Source organism: Nipponia nippon, unplaced genomic scaffold (genome assembly GCF_047370975.1).
Source record: "Nipponia nippon isolate SJK-2023a ecotype South Korea unplaced genomic scaffold, ASM4737097v1 scaffold_12, whole genome shotgun sequence".
Lineage (NCBI taxonomy): Eukaryota > Metazoa > Chordata > Aves > Pelecaniformes > Threskiornithidae > Nipponia > Nipponia nippon.
Genome location: NW_028262313.1, coordinates 9,218,923 through 9,234,599, shown reverse-complemented (window position 1 = coordinate 9,234,599; position 15,677 = coordinate 9,218,923). Strand labels below are relative to the sequence as shown.

At 41.9% G+C, this 15,677-nt stretch overlaps 1 protein-coding gene across 1 annotated transcript in view; it reads left to right on the top strand.

Annotated features, from left to right (window-relative positions):
- MAMLD1 (mastermind like domain containing 1) overlaps window positions 1-15,677 on the top strand; it is a 271,023-nt gene that overhangs the window by 144,638 nt on the left and 110,708 nt on the right. The window lies entirely within an intron of this gene.

Sequence of the window (15,677 nt, the reverse complement as noted above, 5' to 3'; positions counted from 1 at the left end):
GATGCCACAGCTGAAAATGCTGCCCCAGTGATATTTTTCTATAGAGAACCTAAGAGGAAAGAGCTGTCTACCCTCAATAATAAGACCTGGCGTGAATCTCTTGTACATCAAATGGAGCTTGTTCATCTCACAACATCCCCTTGTCCCAGGATTAAAGGAGAGGTATGGAGCGGTATAACTCTGTGCCCAGGTACACCTGGGTATGAAGTCCTGAAACTATATCCTATATATCCTATATTCTGTATATCTTGTATCCTATTAGAGATCATATTTTAACGGTGCAATACTCTTGGAGATGCAGGGGAGGGAAGAACTTCTGTTTACCTGAGTTATTTTACTTTAACGTACAGTGCGGCGCTAAGGCACGGATCAGTGCGTGTTCATTCCTTATTGCTACATCTTCTTGCTCTTGAATAGTGCTGATGAACTTCTTGTACTGGCCAGTGTCTACTGCGATTATTGACTACAGTCTCTATCCTCTGCCATGTCATTGAACTTCCATCACCATTGGCTTCATTAGCAATTATTGTTTTGGTGAAAAAAATCCTACACCACATATTATGGGATGACCTGAGGCCATTATGGAACTGAACGTTCCCATAAGGATAATCTAGCCACAATATATCAAAGTGCTGAGAAAATATCCTTTGTCTCAGGTCATGTAACCAATGTGACTGTTAAATGTTTTAAAAGCAGTTATATAACTGGCATTTAAAATGTTTTATTGAAAACTCTTAATGTTACTGTAACTAAAATGACCTTTAGCGGAGTAAAGCCCACCACACCTTAAAATGGGATTTGATTAAAAACATCAAATGTTATAATGTGCTCGTGGCTGTACATGCGCCATGCTGTCATACCAACCACAGAAGCAGATGCACTAGCTTTGGCTTTTGAACGTTATTTTCCACTTAAACTTATAACCTAGTTACTTTGCAAGGAACAATTGTAATGAACTTTTAAACATTCCTTGCAATATTTGACATACGAGCACTTTATTATTGGTATTGTTTTATGAACAGGCGGTATCTTTCAAGGCAGATGTTCCCAAACAGAGAGGATTTTCTCTGGGGAGAGTTGGCTGATCAGAAGATTCTCACTGGCTTCTCTTCTCTTCCCATGCTATGATTAGATCTTTCCGAGAAACAAAAAATACATCCATTAATCTGTACTGTCATAGGAGAAACCACAGAATTGCAAGAAAGTAGAGAGGTGGTTTTACATGCTAATGCAAAGCAAAATAGCCATGGAAGTTTTTTTCTCTTAAGAGATTGCCCTTACTAGAAGCAATTTTAAAGGCCCCACAGAGCAAACTTACATGTAAAAATATATTAAATGTCAAGTTACAAGTCATATACTGCTGATGTCTGGAGTTCTGAAACACAAAAGCATCTGAATAGTGAGAGTGGAAATGATTTTGAACTCAGGATAACAAAGCTAGAAGTAGAACAGATATACGGGGGCGGGGGGGGGGGGAGGGGGGGAGATTCCCTGAATGACAATTGAAATGAGAGATACTTTTTTTAAAAATGGAGAAATGCTCTCTCTGAGACTATCTGGCCCACTGAGAAGCATAATCCTTTTCTCACTTTCAAGTACTCTGAAGATGGCTAGATGGGAAAAAAACTACTGCAACCTATGAGAGCAAAAATCTTTTTATCTTTCTACTTACTTCCCTGTCTATAGCTCTTTCCTCACAACCCCATGAGCACTGGTCATTCCAAACAGATTATCCTCGTTATTTTACAGCTAGGAAGTTGACTCATATAGGAATAAAGCAAGGTATCAAAGATCACCGAGAAAGCCTGTGATAGATAGAATCAGGAGCCGAACAAGAGTCCTTGGCACATGCTTTCATCACATAAATATCATCCCCACCCCAAATTCCACTCCCAGTGCCTATGCAAGTATCTCACGCATATTGAACTGATATGTACAGGATGGGCAAGACTTCTGTTGTATATTAGATTGTCTGGAGCAGGATTCAGGATCCCAGAGGATGAATTTATTACCAAAGAAGATGGTAATTTGCTGATAAAGTGAATGTCTTCATAAGTTAACTGAACACATGCATGGCCAAAACAGACATACAGCTTTGAAAAATCCATGCAGAAATACTGGGGAAAAGTTTATCAGAGGTGTCAAGGAGACAATGGACAGCTAACAAAGTTTTACGTTAAAAAAATGGACTTGATCACTTTTCCACTTCTGTTCATGCTTTCAGAGAGTCACCTCTACCCCCACAAGCTTACAAGATACAGCCACAAGCTTTTAAACACCTTGGTGCAATTCTACTAATTGAACATTCAAGGCATTAATTTAGCACCAACTGTGGCCAATAAGGGAGGGTTCTGTAGGGAAGCAAAGCTTTTGAGGCCTATGGGGTGCTGCTTGGGAAGGAGGCTGTAGGTCTGCAATGGTGAGAGAAAGGCTGAATAAGAGGGAAGCAATCCAGAGCACTGGAGGAGGCTGGAACCGCAAAGAGGAAAGATGGGGAGCACGAGGTGAGTAAGAAACCCTAGCAAAACAAATATGGTACTGAAAGTTGTTTGAGAAGGGAAATGATGCTTCAGGTATCAAATTGTCTCTCTGTGGGCTGGCATTTGACTGTGAATACCATAGAGGTTGGCTGGATGAGACAGAGTTGGTGCTGTTATTACCAGAGCTGCTATACATAGAAGGGAGTTGATCTTTGGAGCCACTGGTGTGCCTTAGGAAAATGTTTCCAAGTTGCAGGAAGTTAAGAGTCATGTTAAACACGTTTAAACAAAAACATAGAGAAGGCTCTAGTGTTGGGTGGCAATTGCACAAAAATTCTGCAAGTCGAAACCAACCAAGTGCTAGAAAGAGGGAAGTTTGGGGGAGACTGAAAATAACTCTGACTGCGAGGGTCACAGTGAACAGTCAGATCAGCGTTTGTGCTCGGTCAGACCAGGACTTGTCTGCCAGAGTTTGATGTTGCAAAGCGAGAACAATGGAATCGCACATGCAAAAAACGATTCTTTGTGAAGGGGAATGTTGTAGTCTCTTGACCAAAAGGAAAGGGCGCATGTAGGGAGCATGGACTAAACCGATGCTTAAAATTGATATACGTGAGCAAGAAGAAATAGGAAGAAACAGAGAAACGGAACAAGCAGAAACAATAATATCCCTGAATAGACAGCTCCAAAGTCACTGGATAAAATAGCAGGCATAATGGTCGTGGCTTCTATCTGCTGCTGAGGTGCTGGGCCATGGTCGAGATACCAGTTAGCTTGTAGCACATGACTCATTTTGGTGCCTTTGCAATCATAAATGAGTAGTAACAACAAAACAGGAACGAAATAGACCTAAGAAACGTCACTAGGGAGCTGGGGAACCAGTAGGTTTCCCATGGAACTTCTAAAAGGAAAACCTGAAATAACCCACAGAACAGTAAATCCTAGTAAATGTTTACACACTGAACTTCACTCTCTGATGTGCAGTTCAATCCCCTTCCACTACAGGGCCCTAGGGTGGAGCTGGCAATTAATCTACAATTGCTTGGGAGGGAGCAGTTCACAGCTGAAGGGGCTCTGTGGATTATAAATTTAGCAAGCAAAATGGGAAGTCAGAGCACTGGTAATAAAGGAAGTGCCAATAGTTAAAGCTATAATCATCAGAACTCTAGGGCAGATAATCGACACCTATTGGCAATTTTCAATTCAATAAATAAAGCTAACCGGGTTGCCTAACAACGCCATTGAGCTGCGATTACAACTGGCAGCATTATGTAACTGTGACAACCAGACGAAGCAGAAAAAAAAAAAGGAGAGAAAGAGAAATGCATATATATTTCCAGTCTTGGTTACTGAAGGAGTCTGGGCGATGGAGCCCCATATTTGAAAGCCGCAGAGAGAGCGTACTACAATCCATTTTGGGTACTCCTCATCAACACCCCAGGGACCTGCACACACAAAAAAAGAGGATTAGACAAAGGCACTTTTTTCCCCCCCACACACTATGAAAGTGGCACCATAACCATATTCTTTCCATTCTTTAAATAATGCAGTCCAAGTACACTTAAAGAACCTGGAGGCATGGCTAGCCTCGGCTCTAGCCACCAGTATGGAATTTTGCACTGCAATGTTCACATGCTCAAATTTACCATAGCAACCTCCACATCACATTTAATACACAGAGACATCCCTCCTCTTGCCTGTTTAAAGAGCCCTTGTTAAGTGGTTTTGCTGTATTTTAGATGCCAAGATGTCGGTAAGATTGATGGAAGGGTGCACAATCAAACTTGCAAGGAGAGCCTAGCATCTAGCTCATTATGTAAGAGAATTAGCAAGGCAGTTCTTTTGACATGACAGTCCATTATGGCGGCTGTCAATCATACCTTAGCATATGCTTTTTTTGTCCTCTTCAGTGATTCTTTAAAAAAAAAAAAAAAAGGTTGTTCCATTCCTGTTCATCAATAAGGCAGAGTGTAAATGCTTTGTGTGCATGCACGGTAGCTGTTACAGATCTAGATGGGCAGTGCTTTCTCCACAGTAATCGCTGGGTGAACATATTGTTATGCATGCATGTGTAATCCTTACTCGTGTGGCTTTTTGTCCCTATTATATGTGCACAGAGGCTTGAATCTGCTATAGCTTCTCATCCATCTAATAGTCTTGGTCCTTTCATACGAGATAGTGGTGCTTAGACATTTTGGCGCAGAAAGTCTAGGTTTACTGCCTGAGGGAAATCCATCTAGAAGGGCAGTTATATTTATTCATTCCCTCTTCAGGAGAGGGAAGAAAAACTTGTACTAGGAGTTGTCCTTAAATGACAGTGATATCAGAATAATATCTGTACCTCTACCATTTTTCATAAAAATACTTCCATATAACGAACAGAGCTTAATGAACTAAGCCTGGAAGATGGTTCAGTGTTGTAGCAGTTGGTAAGTGGGGAAATAGAGGTACAGGGAATCTCACGTTTCTGACTCTAGTTCGATATTCTTCCTGAAGTCTTCTACAACTGAGCCATCTCCTACTAGAAAGGAACTGAGATGGAGAGGAAACAACTTCTGAGAAAGGCTCTTTTCATCTCCAAAAGAACATCTGAGAGGGGGGAGGGGGGCCTAGAAGGACAGATTGCCTCTGAAAAATAAAGAAGTTCATCTGTGAAGCCGCATCTTGACTGGTGGGCTCAACTGAGAGAGATGGTAACTGGCAGTAATGCATACTAGGGAGCCTGGGAAGTTAACACGTACCAAACAATAGTGCATTTGCAAACATAGAATATGTATTGGGGTAGAATTATATTTTCATGTTACTTTTAAGAAAAAAAAAATCCTCTACATTACAAGGCAACTCTTGTAAATCGTAGCTGTATCTGCATTTGATTCACGCATGTATATCGAGCAGTACAGTTGAGACTAGATGCACACTTTACTAGATGTGGCTTTGGTTCATTTATGGTAACACACAGGTAAGTCACAAAAAGAAGCTTCATTGTCGCACGTCCATCTTTCTGCCACTCCTTCTTTCTTAGTATCTCTCTTTTCTGCCCATGTAAAACTAGAGTCTTCTGGGGCAACATGAAAAGTAACTACTAACACAAAGCTGCACCAATGGGAAAGAGGTAGCACATCTATCCTTGTAAAGATGAACTTCCAGAAGGAGGTTAGTTCACTGGGAAAAACAAGGTTCAACACAGTAAAATGCTTTATCTTGGTTATCGCTTGCATTAGGGTGAGTAGGACAGTGGGATTGCACTTTAAGAGCACAGTGAGAAAGTAAACGTAAGTTTCTTCCTAAAGTAAATGTTTTCAGAAAAGTTCTTTAAAATGTTCTCCAGTTTCTCTCCTCTTAGTTTATCTGGAAAGGAGTGATGTGTGACTATTTAAATAATCCACTCATTAGCCTTGAGATAATTTATATGTATTGCTTGGTTTTGTGCTGTAACTTATAATCCTAGATAGGACTGGGGCATCCTTGTATGTATACACACCATACAAATAGAGATAAATTACACCTCTGCCTCAAGGATCATACAGACTAAGGCTTCTGTCCTGGAAATTGCTGACTGAGCCAAATACTCTTCCTCACATACACTGGCAATGATTTCAAGGGGGTCCTGCAGAGCGAGGCTCAATAGACATTCCAGAAGAACAGGTCTCGGACAATTGTATCGTAAGCATTGGCCTTAGTCTTTCTGCACAAATGGATCGAGCATCGTTGACTTCATTGGTTCTGCTCAGATGTGCAGTGGTGTGCAGATGCCTGCTTTTGACTTCTCTAACGTTCTTATCCATTAAAAATAAATAAATGATGCCCTGAAATACCAAACCGGAGTCCATTCACATTATTCTAGCTGACTGCAGGTTAGATTTTTCCCTTCCATGCTTCCATTTGATATTCCTTAAATAAATGCTTCCATTTGATATTCCTTAAATAAATGCTTCCATTTGATATTCCTTAAATAAATGCTTCCATTTGATATTCCTTAAATAAATGCTTCCATTTGATATTCCTTAAATAAATGCTTCCATTTGATATTCCTTAAATAAATGCTTCCATTTGATATTCCTTAAATAAATGCTTCCATTTGATATTCCTTAAATAAATGCTTCCATTTGATATTCCTTAAATAAATGCTTCCATTTGATATTCCTTAAATAAATAGTTGGGTTTTTTGGTTGTTTTTGTTTTTTTGTTTTTTTGGTGTTTTTTTTTTTTTTTGCGGAAGGTAGGGGCGGAATATATATATATATACACACAACCTGTTAAACAACTTTAAGGATGTTTCGTTCTACTGTTTCATCCTGAACCAGCCATGTGGTGACTCTTCTCCTGATCTGGTCTGCAATGAAATCAATGGGAAGCGTTCTATTAAATTCATTTGGCTTCAGATCAGATGCTGCCATTGAAAACCATAATATAAGCAGCCTGGTCTTTGTGATAGCTACCATAATGGCACAGTGTGGTCCCAATCCTGCAGTCTTACTCTGGGAAAATCCCTATTGACTTCAATGAGAGCTCTCCTTAACTAAAGATTTCACAATCAGGTAATGAGAAGCAATGAGCATACGCTGCCCTCTCTATTAGATCCTGTAGTCAGACTACTTCTGATAGGCTTCTATAAAGTGATTTTCTATGGCAATCTGTGCTTGCAGCAGCACCTGCTCTGTTAGTCTCTCAATTCTTCACTTAACAAAACAGCTTGACACTGCAGGTGAAAGATTCTGAAATGTTTTAATTAACTAGCTTGAGCACCATTTGATTTCTATCTCCCTATGTGTTTCCGAAGTTCTAAACTGCTTGGTTCCGTGACTGCCATCAAACAAGATTTGAATGTATGAAATAGGCTTCTATAAGGGGAAAAGATGCTGAATTTATATTGGAAAGTTTATATCAGGCCACTGTAAACAGTGTGTTTACACAGCTCATTATCACTGGGAGATTTGCCTGGCAATATTTCTCAGGCTGCAAGAATAGCTCTAGAATCACGGGCCAAATCTTATAGCTCTGATTTAGTCAAAACTCCTATTGATCTCGGGACTTTTGGATTGGGGCTCATCTTGAGTTTTAGAGAATGAAATAAAAGATCAATGGGAAGAGCAAAAAACCCATCTGGGGGGTTTTAAACTATTCATTTTTCAGGTTGGAGAAGAATATGCATTTCAGTGGGCTGCCATTGTACAGAAGCAATCAGAGCTCTCAGTCATAAAAGAACCTCTTGGTCATACAATGAAATAATTACTGAGACGTTCTGGCCATATTAGCATAGCTCAGCTCAGTAGGTCAATCCTGTGCACCTACTCCCGCACAAACAGGGATCAAAGAAAGGCAATAAAACGCAGCGCCGGCAATCTTTCCGAGACAGCCCACACCGGGGGCTGCCGCACCCGTCCCCGGCCGCCCACCGCCGAATGGAAGAGCTGGAGATAAGGGCTTCTTGTCTGAACGCAAAGAAATAGCTTCCTCTCAAAGGGCTCAAAATGGACCCATATTTAGCAGGGGCATAATCTAGCAGGAGTAGCTATTAGCTTGGAAAAGACTGGTTTATTTGCATGTATCAGCCTCAGAGTTACTTGCTTACAGGATCTAATACCAGGCTTCTGAAAAAATGTGAATAGTAGGTGTGTGCAAGGAGGGAAAGCCATCAGATGTCTGTCGTGGCCAGCGGGAATTTTTTTTTTTTTTTTAGTCCTGCCAAAATGGTGAAAATATACCTTTAGTAAAAAGATAAAAGCTAAAATTCTCCTGTAATAACTTGCCTCCACAATCTGAAATATCACAATGCTTATAAAGGGATGAAAGCGTAACAATCTTACCGGTACTGCAGCAAAGCCACAGAGTACATTTGTGGAATCCAGGATTTGAACATGACTTAGTCTATATGGAATGAGTTTTAAATGCTCTACACATAGTAAGAAATACCAGTTACCAACAAATCTTTAATAATCAGTAAAGTGCTGCTGGGGGGGAAAAAAAAAAGTCTTTTTTTTTTTTTAAATCTGGGATTACGATACTATAGGTGTCTGCAGAATTATGTGTATTACTGTTCTGAAGTCTTAATCTGTAGGTTTTTTTCCCCTCACATTAAGCCCCGTAAGCTAAATGAAGTGTTCTGTGCCCCATTGTGTCTTTTCATAGTTTCTGAACAGAAGCCAATTTAAATAGTTAAAATCCATTTACGGGTAACGTTTCCAACAAACACTGCACCACTGAGACTATTTGTCTTTCTGAACTTGTGCTAGTGCTCGCTGCATTAGTAGTTTAATCAGATTTGTTAATGAATAATGTTTTGCTTGCAAAGTATATCTTACGTGCATTAAGCTCTTAATTGTGGAGTTGCCACAAGCCCTGGATAAAAGGCAGCGTGCACTGAAGAAGCCGGGGAATCCAGATCACAGCTGGGTTCCTGCTTCCCCTTGCTCCTTGGTGTAATTGATGATTTTAAAAAGATTATTTTTCTGGTGTGGTTTTTTTTTGTTGTTGTTTGGGTTGGTTGGTTTTTTTGTAACTTGCAACAGGGGAGTGTACAGGGATGTTGACTCCTGAAAATAACAATTTAGCCCCACGGAGTAGTTCTTATATTGCTGATTACTGATGTGTGTCTCCCTACTGGTACCTTTGCTCTAGCCTTGGAGTTTTACTTTCACTCTTTAGCTTAGCATTATAAGAAATAAACCAAAAAAATGGAAGTTTGATGTAGGTCTTCAGTTAATGTATTCAGTCTTGAGCTATTTTAGCCTGCTATTTCTTAATGCCCAGTCCTTATTTTCATCTTAAAGTTTGCTTCATGTCTTTTTCTTGAGTAGATTTAATTTATTAGTCAAATGATACATTCACAGTTGGGCATCATAATTCTACAGACTGGGCAGTCTATTCTACTAAAGTACAAGCTAGCTTTTCCATTCTGACTAACGATAAATCACAGTATTGTGTATGAAACTAGTCATTTAATTGCAAGGTAGAACAGTGGGACAGAAGTAGGAAGTGAGGTTTTATTTCTCCTTGAGGTTAAACACTCCATTTCTCATTTTCTTATCATGTTTTCAGTTTCATATGCCTTTGAAATACAGCGATTATATAAAACACTGGTTTGAACTATATCATAGAAAACCGTGTACCAATTTTTTTAACGCCTGGAAGTACATATAAACGTAAGTTGTTTCACATCATATCTGGTTTTGCGGGTTTTTTGGAATACAAACTAGAATATTGAATCAGAGTTAGGGGCTTGTTTAAGGACATAATGAAATCTAGACTTTATCAAGTAGGAAACCAGGTCCTGAATCCAGGTATTAGCAATCAATTCCCTCCTCAATTTGGCTGGCGAAACACTTCTGCAATGTTTTTAATATATCCATCATTTTCTTCCATGGTGATTTCTTCTTTTTTTTTTTTTTTTTTTTTTCAGGGATGACCAGTATGGTTTCAGGTTGGATTATCTGAAAGTACCTTCCTTAAACCATCATTTTCAATACTGTGAATCGAAACTTTTGTTGAGTCATTTTGAAATCTGTCCGACTTCAAAGAAACAGGAGAGACGTGCCTCACTGGGGTGGTTTCATAGGCTGTGTCTGCTTTGTGCCTTTGCTGCTGGGCTTTGACCCAGCAATCTGAGGAACCCGTGGGCTGTGCTCACACCAGGGCACGGCTGGGCTGAGAGCAGGCAGCCGTGAACTGTCAAAAGCACCCGTGGCCAGTAAACTGAGCTTGGTGTTCGCTGCCCCTTACCTTGGGTGACACCTCAAGTGGCTCAGCTGTAAGCAGAGGTGAAGCACCATGCGTGTGCGGACCACTTATGAAAGCCAACCCACATCTCTGTCACCAGGACCTTTCTCCCTCAGCCCCTTCCTTCTCTGTGTTGCTCTGTTCCCCCCCAGCAGTGGAGCTGTTGGCTCCCAGCTGCCGAGCGCTTTGTGGGAGGCAGCAGCTGATGGCCCTCCGCTCCCTGAATGGGATCAGAAACTGTCTACACACATCTTCCTCCGGCTGGCGCGGGAGGCAGGGGTCTCAGGTGAAAGGTGGTGCTGACAGCTGGGGCTCCTGGCAATAGCAGAAGGTACGTATCCAGGCAGGCTCTGTATTAAATGTTCCCCTCTGCCTGCATTCACTCACTTGCTCCTGCCCTTTCCCAGCTGATACTGGGAATTGCCCTGCTCAAGGGGTACTAATTCAGGAGTACGGTGCTGGCATGCTAGCCTGGGTCTGTGAAACTCTCCTGGGTTTTTTGATCTTTTAAAAAAAAAAAAATAAATAAATTACTTTGGGCTCTCCTGCAATGGTTTCACAGGTCTGGATTAGCCAGTGGCACAGCAGTAATGTGGCACCACGGTGGCACGGCTGCTTCCCAGGCAGGGCTTGAGCTTGGGGCCCTCCTCCCGCCAGGCTCCACCACCAAGCACCCCGTCCCGCTGGCAGGGGCCACCACCGGCATGTCCCCATGGCAGAGGTGAAGAGCAGCACTTGTGCAATCAGGCTCCCGCCGCAGCGGGCGCCTGGGGCTGACGCTTTAACAATGTGCGCAGTGAGCGAGGCAGGGCGCAGAGCCAGCGCGGAGCAGGGTCAAATGCACGCTGCAGACGTCACCATTACCGACTGCTCTCCTACTAGCCTTTAGTTCCTTCCTGGTTTTATTTATTCCTTGTGGTGAGCACCAGCTGAATGCTCCGTTTTATCCCTAGCAGGACAGGGCACACCCAGCGAGGAAAGTTCATCGTGGCTCCAGCCAAGCTGGGAGTCTCTGCGGGGTTACTGTCAACAGTAGCTAGTGGGGCTCATTTGACTGGCGAAATATGACGCCAGTCATATTTCTTAATGAAGGAGGCAGAGCCAAACCTGCCAGCTCGTTCCAAAGCAGAGCTAGGTGAAACTGCTGTTTATTGGGTTACACCAGCTGCTATAGCCCCTTTTTCCTAATGTAAAGGCACAAAGAAATCAGATTGTGACTGAAAACCTGAACTTGTGGGTTTGCCGCTCTGGCACTGTATTTTGGCTGTCAGAAGGATGGAAATTGTTGAAATTAATGTCTTTGTGACTGTGATTACTTTCGTTGTGTGTACTTCTCCGATGCTCACGTACGGGTGGCCCATCCCAGTATCTCCCACTGATTCTGAAGCTAACTTCCTTCTGTTTTGAGTCTTCTGTGCAAGTTTATCTGGCTGCTCTTCCTAATCACTGTAAGGCTTTTATTTAGCACCCATCACTGTGTCAAATTGTTTTTATCTTCTCCCTTCCAAAGACACTCTGTACCTGGGAGGCTGCTGAGCACCCCCCACCCCAAGAAGTGTCACAGCTTGCCCTTCAGGTTATTCCTCTGGAGCCCCCATGGCAGAGAAGAATATTTCAAAATGTTGCTAAGCTGACACCATTTTTGTGCAAGCTTTCCTCATAAATCCAGCAGATTTGGAGGAAGTAATTGCTCCATCTTTGGCTGAAGATAACTTCTGACACCATGCAATGTTTTATAAATACTCAAGAGGCAGGTTTTTCAGGAGAGAAGGCACGCTACCTGTTATTAAGTGCATGAGCAGTCAGCTCTCTCTAATTGTACTCTGGCATTTAGAAACTTCCCAAGTTTTACTTCAGTAGAACCAGGATTTCACCTTTTTGGCAGACACGGGACGCTCTCAGCAGTTCAGTATGATTATCAGCACATCCACGCCAAAATTATATGATTTCATTTCTTAGTCATGTTCCTGCTTGCAACTAGATACCTCATCCCTAATATTCCTTGGGTAGCTCTGGTATCTTTTTCTGTACAGTCCTGTTTCCTTTCTGGACACTGTACTGAAATAGGACCGGGTGCCAAGGTATAAAGTGCATATGAAGAGCAGACTAGCTCATCAGCCTAGCAACTAGTACTATAGCCAAGAGGCTGTGTACAGATTACATTTTTGTCTGGACTGAACTATGTTATAAACACACAAGAGAGAAAAATCCCAAGTCAATGAGAATACTGTTACATAAATAAAGTCATATTTATTTCTTTGGCTCAATAAAATGTTGTGATTAAAACATTGAGGGAGATCAAAGAGGCAAAAAAACCCTAAATAACACAGTAATAATTGGTGAGTCCAGCTTCCCTCTTATAAACTGGTCAAATGGGACAGAGCAAAATAAGTTCTTAAGCCCTTCAGTAATCACAATTGAAATAACTAGCTGCAGAGCACGCAAGAGGGGAGGCTATTCTTAGCTATGTCCTAACTAACATAGGCAAGTTGGCTAAAGATGCAGCTGTAGCTGAACCACTAAGCAGCAGCGAGTACAGTGAGGGGTGCTGTATTTTGTTTGAAAACGAAGCTTCCTCTTTCAGTAAGAACACAGGGAAATATCTGAGGAAAAACTGATTTTCAGAATACTTTAGGAAACGGGCAAATTAGATCTGACAGAATAGTGATATGTAAAATAATGGATGTAAAACAAAAGGTGCATCAGGGAATTCTCAGGCACCTTTAATCATAACAAAGCCAAAAGCCATGCAAGATATGGAAAGATGTTTTTTCTTTCAAGCTTTTTCTTTTTTTCTTTTTCTGGCACGTTGTTCCCAGTCAGAGGAGTAGGAGCCTCTCCTCCATCTGCCTGCAGTGCTGCATCTTGCTTGCACAAGACTTTATCAGTGAGTAAAGTTGCTCAGACTTCATACTCACAAAGTATGGGTTTTTTTCAGCCCATGTGTAATGGGTGGAACAAAATATTGAGACCTTACTACTATTCAAGAAAGGACAATTAAATGCTCAGAAACAGGTCATGAGCTTATCTACAGTGATGTTAACTGGGATAAAAATCTTAAGAGAATTAAATGCTTATGATTCACAGCGTAAGTACTGACTGATGAGACTTAAGGAAATATTTCCCTTTAGGGCAGGCTTTTCCATAATCAGCCATTACAGGCACGCTTCCTCTGGCCCACGATGCCAGACTACAGGGACAGCTAGTGTGATCCAGGATGGCAGTTCCCGTCTTCCTGCAAGGTGAAGTTTGTGGCCGACAATCCCTGTTCTCTCAGAGACATGCCTGCTGCTGATGCAGAGTCCATTTTGGGGTTTCATCAGACAATATGGGTTTCCCACTTATTTCTTTTTCCCCATTTTAAGCTCCTGCCCAGATAACCTCATTGAAAAACTTCCAGAATTACTGTGTGGATTGATTGTTGATCTGATGTTACACCCAATTAGCCAGTGACTAGTGTGAGCAAGGAGTGTTTGCATACATGTGTGTTGCTATTAAAGACTGGGCTGTGGACTATGCAGAACATAATTTCAGGAGGAGTTCCCAGTTAGCCTGAAAAAAAAAAAATCTTATCTTGACTGTGCTGGGAAATTACTTAGTATGGTCTACTCTGGGCAGGGTCTTGCTTCTGTAGTGGTCACCTGCCTTACTTCAAGACCAGCAGAGACTGCAGGTGGGACTGGCAGGCAAGCAGGAGTGATTCTGAACACGTATGGTCCTGTTAGATCAGCAGTGAAACCTGTCATCTCCTGCCACAAAAGAGAGGGGTCCTGTCAAGCTGCTGCTTCTGTGCTGTGAAACTCATCTATGGGTACATATACATATGGGAAAATATAGGGCTGTCTGATATAAGCAAGTGGCAGGGGATCAGCAGCTGGTGTGGGTGCCTACATCTTGCAGGTCTAAGGAGCAGCTTCGTACGTTGGTTGAAACAGCTCAACATCCACAGCAGTAACATGATCTATAACAAGTCTGCTGTACCATGAAGGCATTAAAAGTTGAAATCAACTCCCTTTTCTGGTGACAGATCTTTATGATCCTCTCACTGGAAATACTGAAGTCTGTAGTTAAAACGGAAATATATTTAAGAAATGTGCTTTTGTCTGTATTTGCCTTGGCTGGAGGCTGAAGTGAGTACAGTGTGCAAGTGTGATACAATAAAAGAGGCTTCAAGAAAGAAAAGAGCATGAGATGTGTATGTTATAGATGTAAATATCACTAGCAGAGCTGCGCTGCAGAATAAATTGAAAGGTTTATAATGGGTTTCTGTCAAGAGGTTGCGTAATGGTTAGAAAGGCAATACATGGTTCAAATTCACAGTTCAAGTCTAGAAATGGCAGCAGATGGAAAAGTATTGATTTATATTAGCGACAGTAGAAAAATAAAGGAAATAATTGAGCTACTACAGCTGGTTTCATGTTAAAAGAACAGTGTTCACGTTCCAGTTGCTTGCTGCTACTGGGTGTCAGGGTGACTACGGTAGAGATGCCTGTATTTCAACCACTGATTTACATCTTTGAGCTTTGAGGGCCAAATAATTTAATTTTAATAGCTATCAATGCTGAATTTAATGGCATTACTCTGCATTCAGCTAGTGCAACTGGAAGCAGAATTTTGTCTTAATAGGAAACAAACAAAACCCTATATTTTTATTGGATTCTCTCTAGTAGCACAGTTCTGCTCAGCACTGGAGAATGGGGAAGGTGTCAAAGATGCAACTATAGCCTCCTATATGCTGATCGGTCTATACTGACTGACCCTGGATGACTTAAAAATGATCATGAGATCACTCCAGTCTATACTACTGGAATGGAGTTTACATGAAACGGAGAATCACTGGAGCAGAGCATCCCAAATACCCCTTTGTTCCCAGTTTAAATCCTTAATGAGACTGGAAAGGCACAGAAATAATTTCCACTTGGTTTTATCCCCGTACTGAAGGAGGGTTTTTTTCTGGTCACTTAAAGCAAAATCTGTTCCTTTGTGCCACTTGTGCAGGATCTGGCTTTCTAACACGATTTGTAAGTCACCTGTGTGGGGACTGCATCTAGACTGAGTGGTTTAGGAGAGTTCCCAGTGGGTCTGAGTCCCCCAGTCACCCAAACCAGTACCCTTCTGCCCAGGCAGCCAGGCTCCTTCCTGTGAAATCAGGAGGGCCGATGGTGGGTTGCGGGGTCTCCCCTTGACATGGGCTAGCAAGACAGCTGAGGCAAGAATCTGAAATGAGAACGTGCTCCTGTGTCTTCCCGTTGAGCCTGAGCCTGTGCTGTAAGCATCGGATGACATCTAAGCTGAAGAGCTGCACGCAAAGGGACCTCCTGCTCTCTCTGCTCCCGTTCTCTCCATTAATTTCTCGCCTATCTTTTCTGAGCAGAAATGCTGAGCTGAAGCAGGCCGGGTTCCAGTTTAGTTGCATCTCCCACAGGGTATTGTGCTGCCCTCTGCTTCTTGGAGTTTGGACAAAATTCATCTTGCTTAAAT